Source organism: Peromyscus eremicus, chromosome 4 (genome assembly GCF_949786415.1).
Source record: "Peromyscus eremicus chromosome 4, PerEre_H2_v1, whole genome shotgun sequence".
Lineage (NCBI taxonomy): Eukaryota > Metazoa > Chordata > Mammalia > Rodentia > Cricetidae > Peromyscus > Peromyscus eremicus.
The window spans coordinates 124,646,233-124,653,811 of NC_081419.1; positions in this window are offsets into that span (position 1 = coordinate 124,646,233).

A 7,579-nucleotide genomic window follows, 5' to 3' on the forward strand; every position below is an offset into this window, starting at 1 on the left:
GTAGCCTTGGTGCCTGTCCTGAATCAGGCTCTGTAGACTAGGCTGGCCTCGAACTCACAGAGATCCTCCTGGCTCTGCCTCCCAAATGCTGGGATTAAAGGCGTGCGCCACCACCGCCCGGCGCTTTTCTATTATTAAATAGCCCAGAGTCCAAAACCAGAGGATGGTGCCAGTGAGTGTGGTCAGGGTCTTCTTATATCAATTAACAACCAAGACAAATCCCCATGGTTACGCCCACAGGCTAACTTACCTAGTTAATTCCCCATAAAAACTCTCTTCCAGGTGATTCTAGACTGTCAAGTTGACAGTTAAAACCACGGCACAAACAGCTATCAACTAGGGAGTCAAATGAACCAGGCCTCCAATATTTTAGCTTATTTAAGAGAATATAAACAATTAAAGAATGCTATTATTAGGCTGGAGAGATGGCTCAATGGTTAAGAGCACAAACTGCTCTTCCAGAGGACCTGAGTTCAATTCCTCGAACTCACATCAGGTGGCTCACAACCACCTGTAACTCCAGTTCCAGGGGTATCTACACTCTGGTCTTCAGCACCTACACACTCATAGCGCCCCCCCCATATATATAATTAAAAATAATAGAAAGAAATCTTTTAAAAAAGGATGCTATTATGGTTTAGGTAGAAAATTCCCCCCTCTCCCACCTCACCCCAAGACTCATCTGTTTAAATTGGCCCCCAGCTGGTGGTGCTTTATGGGAGAACATGTGGAAGTTTTGGGAGGAGAGGTTTCTGGGAGAACCATGCCATGCTAGCCCAGTTTCTCTGCCTCCTTATCCACCGTGTTGCGAGCTAGTTGTGCTACAAGCTCCTGTGGCCAGAGACAGAAGTCAGTCCCACCACCATGCCTTCCCAAGGAAACAGCCAGACAAAATAAACGCCCCCTCCCTCAAGCGGCTTCCTGTTGGGTTAATATCTCATGGCAAAAAAAAAATAGCATTAATAACTAATACACACTACAAGGCCATTCCCTCTAACAGTGTTACTCCTGTCCTGTGGGAACCCATTCCTGAATTCTGAGGTCAACGCAGGAAAAAGTGAGAAAGCCATAGCTGTGTGCTATTTTTAAGGTGTCAGTTGTGGGCAGGAAGGGCTAGGAATAGGGAAGAGTCCAAGTCAGGGACAGAGAAATAAATAGTAAATGCCTGAAAAGCCCTTCCAACTGCAGGGACTTTGAAAGGCCCATGCAGAGGTGAGGGAAGCCACTAGAGGGCACCCGTATCCATCCAAATGTCCAGGAAGGGGGCGGGGCACACATCATTATACTACTTCCTTCTTTCAGGGGGTTTCCACTGAGCCCTTGGCCAAAGACCCTAGGAGGCTGTGCCAACACTGAGACCTTCAGCTCTGCACATCATTTGACTTCAGGAGAGGCAGTCTTCAGGGGATCCTGATGCCCCCCATTCCTGGAAGTACACCCTCCCCAGGGCCCCATCACTGAAGGGGAACAGGAAGCATAGAGGCATAGAGCTTTGCTTGCCTGCTTTAGTAAGAATCAGCCATTGGTTTCTATGGCCCTGTTAAAAGACAGTTGTCAGGGCAAAGAACTAAGAGCATAACTCTTACAGAGCTATGAAAACAACCACATTGTAAGATTTTACTTCACTTGTTAAACCGCCAGGGACCCACACAGATGTTATAACTGGTTAAAGGAATTGAATTATAAAGGCTAAGTCTGTTTTTCCACAAAGGGAAATAAAAAGATTCTACACGACAAGACAGAGTTTACACAGGTATAATTATCTATAATTTACAGGGGGTGGGGGGGGCATGCATCAAACATAAGGGACAGGCTTACAGGATTGGAGATTCCAGCTTCATATCCTGGGCAAATGAAGTTCTTTTCAGCTTGTCTGGGTCTTGGTTTCCTCCTCTGTAAAACGGGGCTACTAACTGATTTCCCTCCAGGGTTGCTGAGAAGGTGGAATGAGCCATTAGCTGCTTAGAACGAGGTTCATGATGTGTGAGCAAGCGTTGACCTCTCTTTTGGAGCTCCTTAATATTCTCACTAGGATCCTCCATGCCTGGATCAAGCTCCTTGTTTTGGATTGCCTTAGTCCATCCTCTGCACATCCCATAATGAGCAAGACTCTGAGTAGCAGACCAACCCCACAAAGATGGTGGCACTTCACGGATGCTCTGAAAACCATCACAAATTGGAGACCTAAAGAAGGTTATTGGATCAAGGGATGCCCCAGGCACAGTTTGGATCTACAAGTACAACTTGAGGTCATGGTAAGCCTGGCATGTATCGCCAGAGTGCAGAGGGAGATATGGAATGGGCCATGAGCTCAGAGAGTAATAACAGGAAGCCAAATGTTATCAGGGCCTTGTAGGTCAAGAAAAAGAATGATTGATTCTGTTGAATGCCTGTGTGATCCACACAGGTCTCCTTCCCTGACAAGACCTCTTCCTCTGCCCATCTCTCCAGGAGAGTTACAGAACTCACCTCCTGAATGCTGCTTTCTCCACTCCCTCCACTTCACAGCTGCCAAGCTTCCAAACCAGAGCAGCCTGGGAGGGGCCTGGCAGGTGGCATGGCTGCGGTGAGTCACGGCAACTGGCAGGGATGGAGCAGGGTGGCCTCCAGCCTCCAGCACATGAACTTCAGACCATCCAGCATCGCCATAGTTTCCACCTTGCTCACATGGCCTGGCAGACAGGGCCAGCCTGAGTGGATTCTAACAAGAGGAAAGAAAAAGATGGATCTCACCCACTTGGTCAAACCTAAGTGGGCGGTGAGGGTAAGCAGGATGGGCAGGGACTAGCCTCCTCTGCAGTGGTGTTCCCATGCCTTGTGGGTGACCTCGCTGTCACCTGGCTAGAGCCACTAGCTCGGGGCACTCCTGTCCTAACACTGACAGCAAGGGAAGGGCCTCCTGCTATCGGTTAAGGCCTTTAGTGACCCAGATGCTATCCATTGACAGGGCAGAAAGAGCCCTCATCATTATATAGACTTAGTTTGAAAAGACAACTCAAACTGGGTTTTTTTTTTTTTTTTTTAAAAAAAGGCATTTATGGCTTATATAACAAAGCTGTCCTGAGGAGAAAGCAAAGCAGGGATGATGAGGGGTCAGCGGTGAGTGGGCATGTTTTAGCTGAGAAGGCCGTTACTGACAAAAGATGTCTGAGTCAATGACGAATGGAGTCGGGTGATGACGTAGGCAGAGGGGCTAGCAGGTGCAAAGGCCCTGCAGAACGAGGATGCCCGATGTGTGTGGCCAAAGTAGAGAGGGAGGCGAGGGATGAGACTTGAAGTCAGAGGTAACAGATATCATCCAGGTCTTGTAGCGTCAAGGAAACGAATGGAAAAATCTTTTAGGAAAAATCCGTGTCCTGAAAACCATTAGATTCCTGCAGGCTTTGCTGGTGCAGGGGATTGAAGAAGGGAACAGAAGTGGAGGGTACAGAGACGAAGCAAGAACAACCAGCCTGGCCCTGAGTTTCAGGAGTCCAGATGAGGAGGGAGAGGGAGGACTGGCGTCTGGTTACATAGCAAGGCTGATCAGGGACCTTGCTGTTGGAGACTGCTGTGCCACCCCTTTGAGACACCTAAAGCCCCCAGGTGAGTGGACTGTGACAGAGCATGTTGCTGTCTGCCACCGTCCGCCATCCTCTAGGTGACAGGGCTTCCCTGTGGCAGCAGTGCCCAGCCTTGTCCTCAGCTGAGGATCACAGCTTCATGGGAGAGAGTGTATGGTAGACGCTACAAGCTCCCTGGAAAACCAAAATCTGGAGGGAGCACAGGATAATCTTGCCAACAGCTTCATTTTACAGATCAGGAAACTGAGGCAGAATGACAGGAAGTGGGGCACTAAGGCTCAGAGAAGCCTTAACTGGACAGAAGCAAAGCTGGGATTTGACTTCCTGATTCCCCAAAGCCTGTGTCCCTTGCTCAATTCTGAGGAGACCAAGATCCTGGTGTACCCACGTTGTGTGGCAACACTTTTCCTGGGACACACTCATCTAGACACCCGAGTCCGGCAACCCACGACAGACCAAAGCACAGACACCACCCAAGTCTGACGTGGTGGTGAACCAGCGAGCTTTATTGGTGTTACTTGCAGGAATGTGGGTGAGGGGTTACTCACAGGTTCAGCTATGACCCAAGGACAGCTGCATCACCAGCATAGGTGACAGCCCTCAAAAGCCGGGAAAACCTAGAGCACACCGTGCAGCCTGTAGGCAGCTCTACAGCTTGGAGAGTGTCCTTCGACCGGGCCTCGGTTGGTCCAACCCTCTTCCAGGCAGCCCCTCTTATCCAAGAGTCTTCGGGGCGGCTTGTCTCCCCTTAGAATCTTTGCAGCTCAGCTGGTCTGAACGTCTTCTTGGCAGCTGGGCTCTGCTCCTTCTGGCAGAGAGGGACATGGGGAATCTGGTCAGTTTCAGGGAGTTTGAAGCTAATTTTTTGTTGTTGTTGTTAAGGAGCAGGGAGGAATGTTTTGATCTGGGAAGAGAGGGTTACACTACACTGGCCCCAGAGCCAGGCTCTGCTTTGTATCCCGGCTCTACCACCAGTTGGATGGAGGCTTTGGCAATGCACATCACATCTCTGGCTCTCATTTTCTTCATCTGCAGACGGATTTAGTGATGGATAGACCACCTTCACTAGGGCTATGGTGACAGCTAGGGAGACAGGCTGTCTTGGGTCTTCATGTTTTGTTTCTGCTTTGAGACCTATGTATCCAGAACTGGTTGAGTGGAATGGTGATGTGGGAGCTGAGAGTCTGGGAATTGTTTACATGTCAATTCCAGGAGCTAAGGGAACTGCAGACATTTGGGCTGTGGACTAAGGATTCAGGGACTCCTTACCTGTTGGTGTGGGGAGGAAGCTGTGGTGAGGATTGGCCCAGCGCTCTGGGCCCTTACCCGACAGTGCTGGGAGCTAGGGGGAGGCTGAGGTGACACTTAATAAGTTAGCATGCCGAGGGTGGTGGACACAGGAGTGAAGACTGAACATCTCTCCCCAGAAAAGCAACAAGAAAACTGGAAAGCGTGGTCAGAACCAACTTTTTCAGAACTTTTGTGATTAACCAAAGGCTTGTAGCAACTGAGGGATCATTTATCCAAGAGATAAGGGACATGGCTCAGTTGGTTAAAAAAAAAAATGCTCGTTCTGTAAGCATGAAGATCGGAGTTTGGATCTCCGGCACCCATGTGAAAAGTTGGGCACCGTGCATATGCCTCTAACCCCAGAGCTTGGAAGGCAGAGGCAGGAAGACCCTTGGCTTTTGTGGCCAGCTGGTCTAAAGACAATTGGTGACCTCCAGGTTCAGAGAGAGACCCTGTCTCAAAAAATAAGAGTGATGGAAAAAGATACCTGATGTTGACCTCTGGCCTCCACATGTGCACACACACACATGCACACACACACGTACCCAAAGAAAGAAGGCTAAGTGTGAATTGAAGCAGTGGCCTTTGTGGGGTTCTTGACTCATTTCCAATGTTGTGATAGCTTTGGATACCGGTGGACCACATCCATGATGAAGAATCATCCTGACAGTCACCAGAAAAGGCAGATGGGGCGAAAGTTCCTCCAAGGCCTAAGAACTGTAATTAGGCATCTTGTCTGGTGAGTCTCTGGAAGGTCCCACTTTGTAAGACTGTTTTTATTTTACCTGACTCCCAACTTACCCAGCACAGAGGGCCCTTTTTCTCTGGGCAATGTTTGCTAAGGCATTTACAAGGAATTGTGCAACTTTGGGATGGCTTTGGTGGCAGATAAAATTTGGGGAGAACAACAGACTAGCCAAAAACTTAAATTGTATAACTAGAGAGTGAGAAGCTTCATAGGGGCTTTGGAAAGCTCTGGTCAGTTACTGGGACTCTACAAGACCACGTGCTTGCAGGGCTGTGCAGTGCCTATACTCATGCACAGGCCCAGGAAAGGGCTCTACACTTCCTCTCTGAATAAGCATTGAATGAAAGTCCAGCAGGTGACCAATCGTCTGGCTGAGTTTTGAGCAATTCTCTGCATATACAAAGAACCCCTCTGCACAGACAGGATAACTTACAAGTTCCAAGTATTAAGGAAATCTTCCCAATCATTGACTGACCACTAAAGTAACTGAGTGGAAATTTCAGTACCATACACAAAGAAGGATGCAGACGTTCTAGAATATGTTCAGAGAAGACACCAAGGCCAACAACACATCCAGGGGAGGGGAACACAGCTAACACCTAGGGTATCTACATTATGTTATATAAAAACTCCAGATTTCAACAACAAAAAATGATGAACTGTGCAAAGAAACAATAAACTGTAGGAAACACAGAGCAGGGAAAGTAATTGATAGAAAGTATCTGTGGGGAAGCCTAGATGTTGGGCTTACCCAGACAAAGGCTTACGGTAATATGTTTAAAATATAGCCAGAGAACCAAGGAACCCACTTACAAAGAGCTAAGGGAAAGTGGAGTGATGTCCCATTAAAGAGGCAATAATAATAGAGGACTGCAAGTTACTTTAAAAAGAAGCAGGTAGAAATTTAGGAGTGGGACAGTATAATTCAAATAAAAAGTTCACTAGAAGGAGGTAACAGCAAACTGGAGCCAGCCAAAGGGAAAATTAGGGAACTTGAAGTAGGGCCAAATGAGATCTCCACGTCTGGGCATCAGAGAGAAAACAATGGAAAATGAACAGAACTACAAAGATCTGCGGGACATAATCAAACATAATATATCCTTCCTAGGAGAGAAAGAATATTTGAAGGAAAAAAAATAAAAACAAATGAGTGTAAATAGCACACATTCAGAGGTCCCTATCTGGACACCTCACAGTCACACTGTTGAAAGTCAAAGGAGGTCACACATCTTGAAAATAAAAAGAAAGATGTGGTTCACCTAGTATTAGGAGTCTAGTAAGCTCACCAGCTGAGTTCCCTCCTGAAATCACGAAGACTAGAAGGCTGCGGGTGACGTTCCCAAAGCACTGAAAGACAAAGACTGTCAATCACGAATTCTGTATCCGGGTCCAGAAAGGTGGCTCAGCAGGTAAAGGCACTTGCCACCAAGCCTAATGACCTGGGTTCCATCTCTGGGACTCACATGATGGAAGTAAAGAACCAAACTCTCACTATCTGTCTCTGACCTCTACACATGTGCCATGGCATGTACATATTGCCTCATATACATAGATACTAAAGAAATAAAATGTAAAAACATGGTGTCTTTAGAAAATAAGAAAAAATGAAGTCATTTCTAGATAAACAAAAGCATGGATTTTGTGGTTAGCCCAAAGAGCTGGAGATGTACCTCTGTAGTAGAATGCTTGCCCAGGTTTAGTCCATAGCCCTGGCTCAATGCTGAGCTCCAAAACAAACTTACACCTATTTCATGTATGTGGTGTGTTAGTTTATGGCTATAATCCCAGTACTTGAGGTGCCAAGGCAGAGGATCACACGTTCAAGGGCAGCCTGAGCTACATGGTGAGACCATGTCATAAACCAAACCAAACCAATCAACTAGGGCTGGGGTGTTGTTCCATGGGAGAAAACTTGTGTAGCATGTGGGAAACAATGGGATTCATCCCCTAGTGCCAAAGCAAACAAGCAGACAAAAAG